The following is a 19,652-nucleotide window of genomic DNA, read 5'->3' as shown; positions in this document are numbered from 1 at the left end:
TTTACTATATCCACTTGAAGACCAGGCTGTTTCTGGCACTTTTTGCAACAATCAGTTTTTTTTTTGGCTAGAAAATTTCTTCGAACCCTCCATGTATTATATATTTTTTTAAAGCCGGGACTTTAAAATAAATTGGTGTGTTTTGAAATTTTTTATGTCACACGGTATACACTTTTTTTTTAATCTTAATGCACAAAAACACAATATAAAACCTAATATTTTTGAAAAATATAAAAGATGATGTTACTCTGAGTAAATAAATACCAAACGTGAATAAGGGCTTACAGTTTGTTGTCAAAGCTTTATTGAACAAGTTGAAGTTAAATGCTGATTGGTTGATTGGCACAGCTGCACCAGATTCTGTGAGCACTAGTTTTGGTCAATCTCCACCTATGGCTACCCACAGGGCCATTTTTAAGGCAGGGCAAAAGGGGCAGCTGCCCTGGGCCCTGTCATTGTTGTGGGGCCCAAAGCAGCTGATACTTGCCAACTATCCTAGTTTAAATTTCCTTGTCTCTTGCTGTGTCCTGATATCTCAGTGTGAAGTGCTGCTACTAATGCCCTCCAGCTCTGCCCTATTGTTGCGTACAGATGACCCACCTACATGTAAATAACCGGCATTCATATGTAAATAGCAACATAGATATATAAATAAAGGTGTCATCCATATGTATAGCATGACCCCTGGAGTGAGGAGATGATGTGCTGTAACCTCTAGCAACGAATCAGTGAGCAGAATTACTGTACAGTAATCTCAACAAGCAGAAATCATGTGCTGTAACCTCTAGCAACTAATCAGTGAGCTGTAATGTGTGCTGTAACTTCTAGCAACCAGTCAGTGAGTGGTAATGATACACTGTCACCTTTGGCAACCAATGGCAATAGCTGCCTGATCTGATTCAGTAAACTGATTTTGAGTCTAGTTGCTATTTATTGTATGTCTCAGAGGTGGAGAGCAAAACTGCATGGGGGGGGGGGGGGGGGGGCAAGAAAAGTTTTGCCCAGGGTCCAATCAGTATTAAAGACAGCCCTGGCTACCCAATAACCTTCATATCAGGAAATGGTTGTACCACCTCTGTGGACATCACATTGCCAACCAATCTTAGGAGAAAATTTTTCATTTGGAATGGATTTCCGTAAACTTTATTTGCTCAGGACATACACATTCATGTGTTGTTAAAACAATCGTTCAGGCTCATGAAAAGATCCTAGATAGATATTTGGTAACTGACTCATCAGTCCCCCACCTCAAGTGAATGGCTTGTCCAAGCTTGATAATCTCTTCTGCCCATTAATTTTGCTACTGCCTTGGGGTTCCCTGAAAGCTATGCAAGACCCCTCTAGGGATCAAAGGTAGTTGGAAGTCTTCCCTACATTCAAAGATGGTGTGCTTCCTTAGCTTTGTGGGCCATAGGGTCCACTAACATCCTGTCAGTGATAGCACCAGTGACCTGATAGGTACATTATCTGCACTGATGCTGGAGGAGGCGAGCTAAAAAATTAACTGAAAAAAAGACACAATGATTATGTAAGGTCCACCATAAGAGAAAACTCATTGCTGCTCAGGAATTGCCCGATGCCAGTGATGGCGAACCTTGGCACCTCAGATGTTTTGGAACTACATTTCCCACGATACGCATGCACTCTGCAGTGTATTTGAGCATCATGGGAAATGTAGTTCCAAAACATCTGGGTTGCCAAGGTTCGCCATCACTGTCCTATGCTGTTCCTTTCTCTTAGTGCTAGCCTACCAGTCAGGTCCAAGCCTACTAAAGACAATATATACTCTACAAGCCTTATGTCCCGTACACACGATCGGAAATTCCAGCAGCAAAAGTCCAATGTGGTTGGAAATTCCGACCGTGTGTATGCTCCATCGGACTTTTGCTGGCGGAATTTCTGCCAGTAAAAGATTGAGAGCAGGTTCTCTATTTTTCCGTCGAAAAAATTCTGATTGTCTGCAGCAATTCCGACGTGCAAAATTCCTACGCATGCTCAGAAATAATTCGGCACATGCTCGGAAGCATTGAAATTAATTTCCTCGGCTCGTCATAGTGTTGTACGTCACTGCGTTCTTGACGGTTGAAAGTTCAGAGAACTTTTGTGTGACCATGTGTATGCAAGCCGAGCTTCAGTGGAATTCCATTGGAAAAAACACCTAAGCCTTTGTACACACGGTCGGAGATTCCGACTGAATGTGTCCGATCGGACCGTTTTGTCGGATATTCCGACTGTGTGTGGTCTCCATCGGACTGTTTCCGTCGGAGTATCCGACGGACCAAGTTTTCCAACTTGTTGGTAAAATTTTCCGACAAAATGCTCCGATCGGACATACTCCGATCATGTGTAGAGAATTCCGATCGGACAAAGTGCCACGCATGCTCAGATCAAATTCCTAGACCAACGCTATTGGCTACTAGCCTGAACGTAGTCCAGTCGTAACGAAATAACGTCATCACGTTCTGAACGATCGGATTTTCTGACAACTTTGTCCGACCGCGTGTATGCAACAGTTTCGGACAAAATCCGACAGATTTGGTTGTCGGAATGTCCGACCGTGTGTACAAGGGCTAAGATTTTTCCCACGGAAATTCCGTTCCTGTGTACAGGGCATAAGGATCCATCTATGACCATCTCTCCATCAGACAACCATCTTTATCTTTGTTTGGCACATGGCAGACCTACCTAAGCTTAGTTCAGCTCATCCACGGGGTCCCGGCATTTGTTGACACAGTACTCGCTGCAGCACTTCTGGGTACCTTCACAGTCCACATCATTGACACAGGCGTTTGTGTTGACAGATGGACATTTGAACATCATTATAATGCCAGGCAGCCCGAAGAGAGGACACTGCCCACTTTTTTCAGCTGGAATAAACAGAAACATTTTTTTGGCATGGAGTCACTTAACTTTAGCTCTGGGATTTAGAAAAATATTTGAAACCCCCAAATGTCTTCTTGATAAATCATCACATACTGTACGGTGGTCAGTCTGTGACCATATTTCCATCCTAAGACCATCTTATCTCTGTATGGCACATGGCAGGCCTACCTAAGGTTGGCTCACCCACAGGGTCCGGGTACTTGTTGACGCAAAACTCGCTGCAGCACATCTGGTGACATTCGCAGTCCACATCATTCACACAGACAGTTGTGTTGACAGATGGACATTTATACAGCATGACAGTACCCAGCAGCCCCACATAAGGACAATAACTACTTTTTTTTAACTTGCGGCTTGTTAAGGAATTAAAAAAATGTTTTAAATACAAAAATGTCCCTTATATAGAGTCATATATGGGAAAAAAATTTGCTGCGCTGAAGAAACATGTATGATACCAAATAACTAGACTGAGAAGTATACAAGTGACTCAGTTATTAAAATTAATATTAATAATAGTGCCAAAATAATAGCAAGAACCCATGATAAAAAGAAATGAATATTATTGTCCAAAAAGTCCAATGGTTTTCAAAATAACTGTGTTCAATATTCCACCAAGTGATGAATATTATAATGAAGGGTCCTTAGCGCTCTATTCAATAGTGACATAACACTTAAAGTGGAGCGCCACGCGATTTTAACATAATATCTCAAGCTGATTAAATACATGTCATCCTTTAAAAACTTTTTTTTTTTTTCAGCATTAGCTTTTTTTTTTTTATCTTGTCCATTTCCTATCTATGGTGATCGCGGCTATGGGCGGGGATAGTGCGGATATGGGCGGGGATAGTGTGGATAGTTCATAATATCCTCAATCCGCACTGTCTCCTGGGAGCTTGTGTCATAGTTCCCAGGAGACAGTGCGGCGGCGCGCTGACACGAGTTATCGCGTGATTTCTTACTTGCACAGCTCCGTTGCCATCACAACGGGGCGGGACTTCCGACGCCACCGCCGTTGCGATGGCAACCTTAGCTGTTGACGGCGCTCCTCTTTACAGTTACTGCGCATGTGCGAGATCGGGAATACAAGGCGCAGTGCCTCCTGGTCGAGAAGGGGCACTGTATCCTGGAAGAGGATGCCTGTGGGCTTCATATGCCCACAGGTAAGATGAGACCCGGCTACAAGAATTTTTAAAAGTTGATATTGCTATAGAAAACGGACATCTTTAAGACTGAAAACATGCAACAAGTGAGTTATAAATGTTAAGGACATAATCTTTGTGATTGTACCAAAAAAAAAAAAAAAACGTTTAGGGCAGTGGAGCCCCGCTTTAAGCACCCAAGAAGTAGTGACAGGGTATGACAGAAAAGATCCTCCACCACCAATAATGCTGCCGCTTACCAGATCAAAAGATATCTTTTTAAGTAGATCTCAAAAGCATGTGGCTCTTTCCCCAGCTCCGGGTCTCTGTATAAGGATGGTAGAATGATCCCTGCTGTACCATTTCAAATTGGCTTCAATGGATTAAGCAATTACGGTGTAGCAATAAATACAGTATCCCATGAAATTCAGTATCACTTGCCGCTACTGCGCATGCACCGGTTTCAGACAGAAGAAACCGAGTGCAGAGCCACAGGCCACAGGCAAGGACATGGTCAGCAAGCAAGTAAAGGATCAGTTCAGATAGAAACATGGTCAATAAACATGCCAGGCTCAGTAAAGGTGGGCAATAGGCAGAGGTAATACTGCACTGGTGTAGTGATGATCAGGAACACTGTAACTGGTGTGGCGGTGATTAGGGACAATATGATTGATGTGGAGGTGATCAGGGACAGTGGGACTAGTGTATCCATGATCAGCCACAATGCAACTGGTGTTGAGATGATCAGGGACAATATAACTGATGAGAAGGTGATCAGGGATAATATAACTGGTGTGGAGGTGATCAGCCACAATGTAACTGGTGTTGAGGTGATCAGGGACAATATAACTGGTGTGGAGGTGATCAGGGACAATATAACTGGTGTGGTGGTGATCAGGGACAATATAACTGGTGTGGAGGTGATCAGGGACAATATAACTGGTGTGGAGGTGATCAGGGACAATATAACTGGTGTGGCGGTGATCAGGGACAATATAACTGGTGTGGCGGTGATCAGGGACAATATAACTGGTGTGGAGGTGATCAGGGACAATATAACTGGTGTGGCGGTGATCATGGACAATATAACTGGTGTGGAGGTGATCAGGGACAATATAACTGGTGTGGCGGTGATCATGGACAATATAACTGGTGTGGAGGTGATCAGGGACAATATAACTGGTGTGGAGGTGATCAGGGACAATATAACTGGTGTGGCGGTGATCAGGGACAATATAACTGGTGTGGAGGTGATCAGGGACAATATAACTGGTGTGGAGGTGATCAGGGACAATATAACTGGTGTGGTGGTGATCAGGGACAATATAACTGGTGTGGCGGTGATCAGGGACAATATAACTGGTGTGGCGGTGATCAGGGACAATATAACTGGTGTGGAGGTGATCAGGGACAATATAACTGGTGTGGAGGTGATCAGGGACAATATAACTGGTGTGGAGGTGATCAGGGACAATATAACTGGTGTGGCGGTGATCAGGGACAATATAACTGGTGAGAAGGTGATCAGGGATAATATAACTGGTGTGGAGGTGATCAGCCACAATGTAACTGGTGTTGAGGTGATCAGGGACAATATAACTGGTGTGGAGGTGATCAGGGACAATATAACTGGTGTGGTGGTGATCAGGGACAATATAACTGGTGTGGAGGTGATCAGGGACAATATAACTGGTGTGGAGGTGATCAGGGACAATATAACTGGTGTGGCGGTGATCAGGGACAATATAACTGGTGTGGCGGTGATCAGGGACAATATAACTGGTGTGGCGGTGATCAGGGACAATATAACTGGTGTGGAGGTGATCAGGGACAATATAACTGGTGTGGCGGTGATCATGGACAATATAACTGGTGTGGAGGTGATCAGGGACAATATAACTGGTGTGGCGGTGATCATGGACAATATAACTGGTGTGGAGGTGATCAGGGACAATATAACTGGTGTGGAGGTGATCAGGGACAATATAACTGGTGTGGCGGTGATCAGGGACAATATAACTGGTGTGGCGGTGATCAGGGACAATATAACTGGTGTGGAGGTGATCAGGGACAATATAACTGGTGTGGAGGTGATCAGGGACAATATAACTGGTGTGGAGGTGATCAGGGACAATATAACTGGTGTGGCGGTGATCAGGGACAATATAACTGGTGTGGAGGTGATCAGGGACAATATAACTATATAAATGTTGTCATTTGAAAAAAAAAAAATGTCCCTTTAAGCGTTATGGGCGGAAGTGACGCTTTGACGTTGCGTCCGCCCTGCAATCGTATGGAGACGGGTGGGGGCCATCTTCCCCTCACTCGTCTCCATACCAAGCCAAGAGAAGGATCCAACGCCACTGCCGCTAACACCGATAAAAGTGATCTTGCGGCAAATCCGATGCAAAGATCACTTTTATCTGAAAGCGGACCGCCCACTGAAGAAAAGGATACCGGGGTTACGGCAGCTAGCTCTGCCATAACAACGATATTCCTCTTCAAAGTAGACGTATACCGATGGCGGGCGGTCCTTAAGTGGTTAAAAATAATATAATTTCCTTTACAATTTTTTTTTTTTTACATATTGTCACAAGAGCAGTGTCATTTCGCCATAGTGACACTGTACTGCTCCCCGCTGTGTCCCATAGACTTTAAAGGGGTTCCGCGGCTTTCGAATTTGCCGCAAACACCGCATATTGTTTGGTGTTTGCAGAACATCAGAAAATCGTTTGCCCATTCCCTAGTGACCAGTACGGTATTTGTAAATTGAAATCATATCCCCTCTCAAGGGTCTCTTCTCCAGAGAGAATAAGTTCAGTGCTCCCAACCTTTCCTCATAACTAATATCCTCCAGACCCTTTATTAGCTTTGCTGCCCTTCTTTGTACTCGCTCCATTTCCAGTACATCGTTCCTGAGGACTGGTGCCCAGGACTGGACAGCATACTCCAGGTGCAGCCGGACCAGAGTATTGTAGAGCAGGAGAATTATCGTTTTATCTCTGGAGTTGATCCCCTTTTGAATGCCAATATTCTGTTTGCTTTGCTCTTCTTGCTAGGTTTCCACATCCTGTGGAGAAGTTTTTGCCCTGCTTAGCTTAGTATAATCTGCAAATACAGAGATTGAACTGTTTGCCCCATCCTCCAGGTCATTTATGAACAAATTAAATAGGATTGGTCCCAGCACAGAACCCTGGGGGACCCCACTACCCACCCCTGACCATTCCGATTATTCCCCATTTATCACCATCCTCTGAACTCGCCCTTGTAGCCAGTTTTCTATCCATGTACTCCCCCTATGGTCCATGCCAAGGGACCTTACTTTGTACAGTAAATATTTATGGGGAACTGTGTCAAATGCTTTTGCAAAATCCAGATAAACTACATCCACGGGCCTTCTTTTATCTAAATGGCAACTCACCTCCTCATAGAAGGTTAGTAGATTGGTTTGGCAAGAACGATTCTTCATGAATCCATGCTGATTACTGCTAATGATACAGTTTTCAATCCCCTTCAAGAGTTTACATACTATTGATGTTAGGCTAACTGGTGTCTAATTCCCTGGGATGTATTTTGGGCCCTTTTTAAATATTGGTGCTACATTGGCTTTTCTCAAATCAGCTGGTACCATTCCAGTCAGTAGACTGTCAGTAAAAATTAGGAATTAGAGAACCAATCCGCTGGTACCTTGGTCCTCAGTCCTAGTTTACATTCTGTGCATTATACCACACAAGCCCAGACAGGCTCAATTGCTATTTTTAATACAGCAGCTGTGTAGATAGTCAAACTGTCCGGATATGATGACATCATAGCATTATGTCAATGCATTTAGCCCGCCTCATCATTAAAGGCTACATCGGGTACCCAACAAAGCTTGCAATCATGATGGGAGTTAAACGCATTGACATAATAATATTACGCCCCAGGACTGAGTCATCCGAAGCCGCTGGGCGGATCACAAGGGGCCGCAACATAGTTTTTTACTTTATGCCCCAGCATTCTGCTTCTGTGCCCATATATATGCTGGATAGAGTACAGTTTGTTGTCGGACTGGTGCAATAAAGAGCGTTGAGCTTCCAGGTTCAGAACTTTTAGGCCGCGTACACACGGGCGGACTGTCCGCCCAACTAGGTTCGTCAAACAGTTTGACAAACAGTCCGTTCAAAATTAGCATGAACGGACTTGCCCACACACGATGAACGAACAGTCCGCTGAAAACTTGCACGATGACGTGAACGGCACGTACGACGGGACGAGAAATTTGACGTCCAATACACTGCAATGCAACCTTCGCCGTGTAAATTCTTTCTGAGCATGCGCGAGACTTAGTTTGTCGAACAAGCCTACACACGAGCGGACTGTCCGCTCAAACCAAGTTTCAGCGGACAGTCTTAGGCCGCGTACACACGCGCGGACTGTTTGCCCAACCTTGTTCGTCAAACAGTTTCGGCAAACAGTCCGCTCAAAATTTGCATGAGCGGACTTGCCCACACACGAGCGGACTGTTTGACGAACAAGGTTGGGCAAACAGTTCGCTCAACTTTTGAAATGAACGGACTCGCCCACGTAAGGAGGAGGCAAATCCGCCCATTTCGAGCGCGTGTACAGGTAGGCGGGGCCCGCGAGGGAGACGTCGCGGGCTCCGCCGCCTGGAATGGGCTTAAAGGGGAACCCCAACGCTGAAAAAAATCGGCGTGGGGGTTCCCCCAAAGTCCACACCAGACCCTTGTCCGAGCACGCTACCCGGCCGGCCAGGAAAGGGGGGTGAGCGAGCGCGCCCCCCCTCCTGAGCCGTACCAGGCCGCGTGCCCTCAACATGGGGGGGTGCCTTGGGGAAGGGGGGGCCGCGCATAGGGTGGGGGGCCGGTATCCGGGGGCCCCCTTCTTAAAGGGGGCTCCCGGATTCCGATAAGCCCCCCGCCCGCAGACCCCGACAACCAACGGCCAGGGTTGTCGGGAAGAGGCCCTTGTCCTCATCAACATGGGGACAAGGTGCTTTGGGGTGGGGGGGCCGCGCGGCCCCCCCTTCCCCAAGGCACCCCCCATGTTGAGGGCACGCGGCCTGGTACGGCTCAGGAGGGGGGGCGCGCTCGCTCGCCCCCCTTTCCTGGCCGGCCGGGTAGCGTGCTCGGACAAGGGTCTGGTGTGGACTTTGGGGGAACCCCCACGCCGATTTTTTTCGGCGTTGGGGTTCCCCTTTAAGCCCATTCCAGGCGGCGGAGCCCGCGACGTCTCCTTCGCGGGCCCCGCCTACCTGTACACGCGCTCGAAATGGGCGGACTTTCCGAGCGGGAACAGTCCGCTCATTTCGAAAGTACAGCGGACAAGCCCACACACGGGCGGACTGTTCGCTCAAACACAGTTTCAGCGGACAGTTTTTCGGAATTTCCGAAAGACTTTGTCCGTCCAACTGTCCGCTGAAACTGTCCGCTGAAAGCCCACACACGAGCGGACTGTCCGCCCAAACACTGTTCAGCGGACAAGGTTGGGCGAACAGTCCGCCCGTGTGTACGCGGCCTTACGGAAATTCCGAAAAACTTTGTTCGTCAGACTGTCCGCTGAAACTGTCCGCTGAAGCCCACACACGAGCGGACTGTCCGCTGAAACACTGTTCAGCGGACAAAGTTGGGCGAACAGTCCGCCCGTGTGTACGCGGCCTAAGGCCACGTACACACGGGCGGACTGTCCGCCCAACTAGGTTCATCAAACAGTTTGACAAACAGTCCGTTCAAAATTAGCATGAACGGACTTGACCACACACGACGAACGAACAGTCCGCTGAAAACTTGCGCGATGACGTGAACGGCACGTACGACGGGACGAGAAATTCGACGTCCAATACACTGCAATGCAACCTTCGCCGTGTAAATCCTTTCTGAGCATGCGCGCAACTTAGTTTGTCGAACAAGCCTACACACGAGCGGACTGTCCGCTCAAACCAAGTTTCAGCGGACTGTCTAACGGGAATTCCGAAAAACTTTGTTCGTCAGACTGTCCGCTGAAACTGTCCGCTGAAGCCCACACACGATCGGACTGTCCGCCGAAACACTGTTCAGCGGACAAAGTTGGGCGAACAGTCCGCCCGTGTGTACGCGGCCTAACAGTATCTCAGTGTTCCATGGTGAAGAGCATGCCTAACAGTCCATGCTATCCTGCTTGTATGCTCTCAGCTTCTTGCTATACATTTAATACTCATTTTCTTTTCAACAATTTTAAATACTATCCTGCCTGGCTAAAATAGCCTCATATGGCACTCAGCTCTACCCTGCTATGAAACTGGATTACTAGTTCACAAAATTCCAAAGAAATATCCTTAAATGATAAATATCAGTGACTGGATGCAAAAATGACTCCTGTTTGGGTGGTCTACATTTAGTCCCCGATTAGGATCTTTTGACTTATGAGCATACAATCCATCTATATATCATGCTCATTTGTCATCATCAGGATGTTTTTTTACATGCTATTGATGTTCTCTGCTATAGGCTTGCTCATATCTTATGCTACATTTATTCATTAGCCATTGTCAGTTTTGAAAAAAGTTTATATCTCTAGCAACCTGTAGCTTCATATTCTGATTTGGCTTTGTTTATGCTGCTCACCAACTTTGAGAGCTATCACTCACAGTCAGTTATCAAGCAGATACTGTATATGAGATATCTTTTTAGCTCCTGCCTTATTACTCATGAGGGTTAAGGAGTCTATTGATATAGGTAATCATTACCTGTCTCCAAATAGGTTGAATCTTTACAGCCTTGTCATTTTTATGGTGTAGGGTGGAGGTATGTATTGGGTTGCTACATTTGATATACTTGTTATTTTTACTTTTATATTATTAATAAAGAAGATAATGATAGTTAAAGTGTTACTAAAGTAAAAAATATATCTAATTAAAAATAACAAGCATGTTATACTCACCTGCTCTGATATTGCACAGAGAAGTCCCAATCCTCCTCTTCTCAGGTCCCGCGGAGGCACTCCTGTTTCCTCGTCTTCTACCTGTATCCCCATAGCAAACAGTTTGCTATGGAGGCACACTGGGGTTGATTTACTAAGGGCAAATAGACTGTGCACTTTGCAAAGTTTTTTGCACTTTACAAAGAATACCCAATCACGTGCAAGAAAAAAAAAATGGCTGCTTGCACATGATTGGATGATGGATGTCAGCAGAGATTCTGCTCGTTTACTAAGCTCTGGGGCAACTGCTTTTGCAAAGTGCATAGTCGATTTGCCTTAAGTAAATCAGCCCCTCAGGGTCTATGGGCTCCTGAGCTGGGCTCCATAGACTTACACAGTGGGACTTAACCCCCCCCCACTTCTTTCTCAGCACATTTGCATTGGCCCCTGTTGCTGCTCAAGTGTTGTGTAAAGAGGAAGAGAGGGGAGAAGAGATGCAGCCATGCACAGTGCTTGATCTATTCTCCCCTCTCTTCCCCTTCACATAGTATCGCTTTAAAGTGGTTGTAAACCCTTACAAACCACTTTGACCTACAGGTAAGCCTAGATTAAGGCTTACCTGTAGGTCTAAGAAATATCTCCTAAACCTACACGGTTTAGGAGATATTTGCCGAAAGACAGGCACCGCTGTCAACGGCGATATGCCGCGAGTGGCGGCTCCCGTGCGCATGCGCGGGAGTGACGTCATCGCGGCTTCGCCGAATGACAGCGGCAGAGCAGTGAGACCCACCGAGAAGATGGATGCTCCGGACTACAGGGGACAGCGGTGACTTCGCTGGCTCCTGTGTCAGGTAAGTGACACATAATGGACTACTATGCGATGCATAGTAGTCCATTATGCTTTACCTTTGCAGGGAATCAAAGAGGAAGTAAACGCATCAGGGTTTACTTCCTCTTTAAAGTGATTGTAAACCTTTGTTTATTTATTTATTTTTAAAAACAAACATATCGTGCTTAGTGCCGGTTCACACTGGGGCAACGCGACTTACAGCATGACTTAGCAAGGCAACTTGGAGGCAACTTCAGCGCAACTTCAATGCGACTTTGAGTGATTTACAACACGACTTCAAGACAGGCCAGGCCAGCTGACTTTGGCTGTAGCCAATCACAGAATAATCAGCTCTCTGGGAGGGGTTCGCCTGGGTAAACAAATTTATTTTCCTGTAAAGTCACTTCAATATCGATGGAGGTCCGAATTGGAGGCGACATCCATTGAAATCAACGGGTACAAGTCACCTAGAAGTCGCCTTGAAGTAGTACAGGAACTTTTTCTGAAGTCGGAGCGACTTCAGTAGTGTACATTAAGACGGCTCTCAATGACTATAATGTAATTCCTAATTTCAAGCGACTTGGGGCACCTTGAGGTCTGGCAAGTCGGATCCTAAGTCGCGGTAGTGTGAACTGAGCCTAACCTCCACTGTGCAGTTCGTTTTGCACAGTGTGGCCCCCCATCATAGTCTTCTGGGGTCCCCCCGTCAGCACTGGTGGCTCCTCCCCACATCAGTAAACCCCTGGGGAGAAGCGTTCTCCCTTGGGGTTACCTTTGTGGGCGGGCGCCCGAGTCCAGCAATTGCGTGCATAGACACAGAATACCGGACTCGGCCCCTCCCCCTCCGTCATTGGATTTGATTGACAGCAGCGGGAGCCAATGGCTGTGCTGCTGTCAATCTATCCAATCAAGAGCTGAGAATCCCAAACAGAGAGGAAGAGCACATCTCCGCCGAGGGAACGAAGAGCTCAGGTGAGTAAAATGGAGGGGCTGGGGTGCAGGTCAGTGTCAGAAGTTTTTTCACCTTAATGCATAGGACGCATTAAGGGGAAAAAACACAAGGGTTTACAACCCCTTTAAGTTCCACTACCTGGATCTTCAGTAGTGCTTCTTTTTCCCCCAATAGTCTATTCCTTGATTTTTTTTATTTGAGTATGCTTTAGGTACTTAGATTCACACCAATTAATGTGGTGAGGCAGCGGACTAGGTTACTAATTCCCTCCGTTATCAGGTTACCTTAATAGTATTATTTTTTTCTATTTGGTTTCACATGTTTGACACCCCTTGCTATACACACTATACAGTGTTCGGTATTCCATTGCTTTGGTGTGTACACCATCACCTGATGTATGCCCTGAACAAGAGATTGTGTGCACCCTCTATGGGCACTGCTTATATGTACAGTCCTTTCCTTGGACAAAACACGTTGGGGAGGGTGGATGGTAGGTGGGAAGTCATGCTGTGAACTGTTCTTATTAAATTTAAAAGTTTTAGCATTTGTGACATCATTGGTATGAAGACGTTTATTCCTCTTGACACTATCCTGTAGAGCAGGGACATGGTTTCAGGTGGGCACCCAATAGCCATCAGATGATTAGGGAAAAGAGAGCATTTCCAGAGCAGCATTGATTACGGATTTTTCTTTTCTGCAGTTATACAATGTAGCCTAGTCACCTTCCCGACTCTCATCTGTGACTGGATAATGAAGGAGCAACAGCAAGGTAATGAGCTCTTCCCTCTGCTCTCTCTACCTCTCTGCAGGTTCCATGCACTCTTATGCCGCGTACATACGGTCAAAGAATCCGTCGGAATGTGTCTTATCGGACCGTGTCGTCAGATAATCCGACTGTGTGTGGTATGCATCGGATTGATTCCGTCCGAATCTCCGTTGGACCCAATTTTCCAACATGTTGGAAATATTTCCCGACCAACTGGGCCGGTCGGACATATTCCGATCATGTGTAGAGAATTTTGATCGGACCAAGTGCCACGCATGCTCAGATCAAATTCCTACATCAAAGCTATTGGCTACTAGCCTGAACGTAGTCCCATCGTAACGAAATTACGTCATCGCGTTCTGAAAGATCGGATTTTTCGCCAACTTGGCCCGACCGTGTGTATGCAACAGTTTCGGACAAGATCTGAAGGACAAAATCCGAAGGGCAAAATCCGACGGATTTGGTTGTGGAAATCTCCGACTGTGTGTACAGGGGCTTATGTGGATCCATCACCTCTGATTGTCTCCTAGTGCTGTTTCGGATCTTTCATGGAAGAATTTATGTAATAAAGCTGGGGTTCTATACCATCCCGCTAAGATTTTGACCCCTGTTGACACTGCCAAAAAGAGTGAGGAACCATGCTGCATATTTTTATGGTCATGCCCCAAGATCTCAGACTTCTGGAAAGAGGTTCGCCGAGCAGCACAAAAGCTTACAGACCGCATAATCCCAGACAACCCCGCATTTTTTCTCCTACGCGCGAATGACATTCCCAAAGGCATCTACAAGAAATCAATGTTACGTCATCTTTGAGATGCTACGAAAGCCTGTATTCCACTACATTGGAAATCCCACACCCACCAACCATTGACCATTGGCTTAAAAATAAATAGATGACATCAATAAAATGGAGGACCTGATTCCCACAAGTCAAGACAGACAAGAAACATACTCCAAGAGCTGGAAACTATGGAATATATTTAAATACTCAGAAGAGGGCCAGGCTCTCAGAGAAGGTAATCCTGAGGCTTTAATAAAAAAAAAAAAAGAAAACACAAGTCAACTGCAGAATATGCTCTTGACGAGAAACAAAATATTTGAAAGAAAATAACTCAATTAAGAAGACCTATAGATCCATGCTTGTGAGCCCACCCCCCAACCACCTCTCCCCTTTCACACCCTTTCCTTTACTACCCTTTGCCTTTCTATATAATGGGACCCTACCCATTGTCTGACATATCTCTATTTCCTACTATTTCTATCTTTTCTAGAAAAGAAAAGGGATTGAGCCCATAGGACTATAGTACTCTTTTCATTTCACACACAAGAAAACAGGTTAAACTCTTATGCCCTGTACACACGGTCGGACATTCCGACCACAAAATCGGTCAGATTTTTTCTGACGGATTTTGTCCGAAACTTGTGTTGCATACACACGGTCGGACAAAGTTGTCGAAAAAAATCCGATCTTTCGGAACGAGGTGACGTTCGTTACGTACGACGGGACTACATAAAGCCTAGTAGCCAATCGCTTTGGTCTCGTAATTTGATCTGAGCATGCGTGGCACTTTGTCCGTCAGAATTCTCTACAAACGATCAGAAAAAGTCAGATCGGATTATTTTGTCGGAAAATTTTAGATCCAGCTCTCAAATTTTTTCAGTTGGAGTTTCCAATGGAAAAAGTCTGATATAATTCAATCTTTTCCATCGGAATTTACAAACGTATGTACAGGACATAATGGAAACAAGGGATTATGCAGGAGGCCTGTTAGAGCCACTCTACGGAAAACTCTGGCACACAATTCCATTACATCTTCTATGTTTCCCTGACGAAATATTAACAAGAACCGTGATGCAAATAACACCGAATATGATTAAGTCATGTAACACATGTTCATGCACCTATACTTGTACGCTTGTTATATTTTTACTACACTGTTATGCTGTGGTCCATGTGGACCTCTTTCCTGATATAAATAAAAAATAAAAAAAATCATCATTTATTATACATTTCTAAGCCCTTGTACACACGGTCAGACATTCCGACAACCAAATCCGTCGGATTTTGTCCGACGGATTTTGTCCGAAACTGTTGCATACACACAGTCAGAAAATCCGATCGTACTTAACGTGATGACGTTATTTCGTTAGGACGGGACTACATTCAGGCTAGTAGCCAATAGCTTTGGTCTAGGAATTTGATCTGAGCATGCGTGGCACTTTGTCCGATCGGAATTCTCTACACATGATCGGACAAAGTCCAATCGGATCATGTTGTCGGAAAATTTTATAGCCCAGCTGGAAAACTTGGTCCATCGAATACTCCGAAGGAAACAGTCCGATGGAGCCCACACACTGTTGGATTATCCGACAACGCGGTCCTATCGGACATTGTCCATCGGAATGTCCGACCGTGTGTACAAGGGCTAAGAATTAAACACACACTTATAAATAGAAGGAGAGAGGAATAAAAGAAGAGGCTTAGAAAAGGAATAGTAGTCATGGAACAGATTCACTTACCTGTGGTCACTGCCTGGAGCAGGACTGCCCCCATAATAAGGGATAGAGATGCCACCATCACCTTCATCTGCTGGGAATATACCTCTGATTATCAGCTCTGCAAATGGAGTTTATAACCAGATAATTAGGACCGGTTAGTATCTGAAACAAAATTTTATTTTTTAATAAAACTCTCGGTTTCTCAATAGGTTAGTAACCCAACAATGAGTGATTATTTCAATGGTCATTAGGTTATTGGTCTAGGTAAGTTGACAAACAAGTCAAAAATATTTGCCAAATCCACCGAACTTAAAGAGATATGGAATTCCTGATTCACTCTGGAGTCCTTTTTTCAGCTTATATGCCATAAACATGTCATGGTTGTCTGAAAATCAAGAGATTGGCTGAACGGTCATTCTGCTTCTTGTCAGCGCTTATGTTAAGGGGCTAGTTAATAAAATTATTCAATTACAGGTATTCAAGTTATGGTTACTTCCATTAAAAAAGTCACGATTGCCCTTTTTTTTTTTTTCTAAACAAAATAACCGAAAGCTCTTCCTTAACAAATGGCACAACTTACCTGAGAATTGTAGCCTACCATCCATAGTCTCCAACTTTTTCTTGAAGAATGACCACCAAAGTCCATAAAAATAATCAGAGCTTCACAAAGCTGTGAAATAGAACCTTCTTTCAAGTCCCTTTATTATTCAGATAAAATGTAATTAGGGGAAAATAATATGACTACATTTCTCAGAGAATTTTCTGTTGTGGAAACACAGATAGATAGTTACCCCAGAACTTTCACATCTCCTAAGTATAAGAAGGCGCACAATGGGAGTAGGTGGAATTTTTTGGGGAAAGTTGGAAGGGGGGTAAAATGATTGGTTAGGGTTTGTGTTGTGTGAAGTAACCAATAGAGAGTGTGGCCAAAATATTCAAGTTTTGAGGGGTTGATAAGCCTGTAAAGGATTCAATTGCAAAAATATGGTAAACTAAATAAATGGTGTTGACTTTACAATATGTGGGAGGCAGCAGGCAATCCTGACAATAAGTGGGCTACCAAGGGACAACCCTGCCAATTTTAAAAACTAGAAAAGGTTACAAATGGGCAATCCAGGCAATGCATGGGCTACTAAGAAGCACAGTGGTGTAGTGGTTAGCACTTTCACCTAGGAGCAATAGAGTCGCTGGTTCAAATCCCGACCACGACACTATCTGCCTGGAGTTTGCATGTTCTCCTGGTGCCTGCGTGGGTTTCCTCCAGGTACTCAGGTTTCTTCCTATACTCCAAAGACATGCTGGTAGGTTAATTAGATCCTGTCTAAAAATTGGTCCTAGTATGTGTATGTGTCTGCAAGTGAGTTGGGACCCTATGGGGTAAATGACCGCACTATACACAAGCGGCAAAAAGCTCCCTGAGGTGATTTGGTTTGCATAGGTAGTGCTATACAAGTCATTCATTCACTTTGAAAATACATTGGTTACAAAGGGGCAATTCTGACAAAACGTGGACTACACAGGGGCAAACCTGTCAATATGTGCCATGCCAAGGGACAATCCTAACAATACATACAGGCAACCAGCACAGTATATGGGCTACAAAGGGGCATTTTGACAATTCATGGGTTACAAAGTATCATTATGTTGTTCCCATAATCCACTGTAGCTCACTGCACTTTTCCTCTCTGTAATCGCAGGTGGTAAACGGGGCTTTCATTCAGCTTCCTCTATGGTTGAATACAGTCCTGCAGCTTGCCAGTGCTCAGTCTTTCTCTATGGCTGCCTATAGCCCTTAACAGCTTGAGAGGAGGAGAGGGCATGCAGGGCAGCAGCAGGGATAGCAGCCCATAGTAGCTATGTAAACCAGGGGCTTTACACTCCCCCCATCAAAAGTGTTTGGTCCCCAAAAAAACAACAGGGTTCAGCAAATACACAAACAAGAACACAATATAAAATTATACTAAACAGGCTTATGGGAAATTAGCTTAGTTTATAACACATTCTCTATCAAACATTTCGGCCAAGGGAAGTTGCCACCAAGGTGTGTCACGAGACAGGCCAGAATTGTTATCTACCAAAGCCATAGTCGAAAATACTGGTATCCTTTGGGATCTTAGGGGCATAGATACAGTCCACAAAAACAGGAATATGTGTCTGGGAATTGTCCTAAGAGGGAATGTGATTGTTTACAACAGGTATGATGGTTTCTTATTATATGGCTTAAGAAGTCATATCAGGCATAGAATAAACTGTTTTAGCAATTAGCGCCCAGTGCTTAATTAAAACAAACCCAGATACCCAGATCTTACCTAATAAATATGAATACAGTCTATCTGTTGCAAATATGGTTAATAAACTCCACAGTGTGAAGGGGGAGAGGGGGTAGAAATTAGGGCACTTTAATAATGGTAGCTGCAATGAAATCAAGGATTTTCAAGGGTATAACTGACAGAATAATCATACAGTATATAGAACAAACATATAAATGGTGCAGGTATGCTACAAAATAATTCCGACTAACATTGCAATGACAAAGTGCAGAAATCACATGTGCTCTGTTATGCTGGGAACATCGTCCTGCAAACCTACATTGACAATCACGCAGCTTGTTCTCTGATCACGCTGTGGTTGTTTTACTTGTCACAAGATCCTTAACTAAATCATTTTACCTCCGCCTTAGTTAAATTTATGTTTCAGAGAATAATCTATTTTACCTGAAAATGAGGACGTTCGCTGCTTTTAAGGAACAGAGCTGCAACTGAAGTTCCCACCAGAAACAGGCGACTAAGTTCCCCGTTCAAATAATTAGCATTTCCAAATATTGAGTTAGTCAAACGTATCAACATCAGCACCATTTTGTTTTATGTATTTAATTGTATTATTCTCACTTCTTTTGCATTTTGATTTAATTTCATTTTAATGTTGTTTTTTGCTTTGCACGGTGTGATATTATTTTTGTGTTTTCTTTTTTTATTTCTTCTTATTTCTTGTTATTTTTATGTTGCTTTGCATATTACTGCTTGTTAACCACTTACAGACCGGACCATTTTCCTGGCTTAAGACCAGACCACTTTTTGTGATTCAGCACTGCGTCGATTTAACTGACAATTGCGCGGTCGTGCGACGTGGCTCCCAAACAAAATTGACGTCCTTTTTTTTCCCACAAATAGAGCTTTCTTTTGGTGGTATTTGATCACCCCTGCGGTTTTTATTTTTTGCGCTAAAAACAAAAATAGAGCGACAATTTTGAAAAAAACGCATTCTTTTTTACGTTTTGTTATAATAAATATCCCCTAAAAATAAATAAAAAAAACATTTTTTTTCCCTCAGTTTAGGCTGATACGTATTCTTCTACATATTTTTGGTAAAAAAATTGCAATAAGCGATTATTGATTGTTTTGCGCAAAAGTTATAGCGTTTACAAAATAGGGGATAGTTTTATGGCTGTTTTATTAATAATTTTTTTTTTTTACTATTAATGGCGGTGATCAGCGATTTTTATTGTGACTGCAACATTATGGCGGACACATCGGACATTTTTGACACATTTTTGGGACCATTGTCATTTATACAGCAATCAGTGCTATACAAATGCAGTGATTCCTGTGTAAATTACACTGGCAGTGAAGGGGTTAACCAGGGGGTGGCAGTGTAGGGGTTAAGTGTTCCTAGGGGCATGTTACTAAC

Source organism: Lithobates pipiens, unplaced genomic scaffold, assembly GCF_037356315.1.
Source record: "Lithobates pipiens isolate NorthernLeopardFrog02 unplaced genomic scaffold, aLitPip1_a1.2 Scaffold_18, whole genome shotgun sequence".
NCBI classification, from domain to species: Eukaryota; Metazoa; Chordata; class Amphibia; order Anura; family Ranidae; genus Lithobates; species Lithobates pipiens.
Note: the sequence above shows the minus strand (reverse complement) of the source record.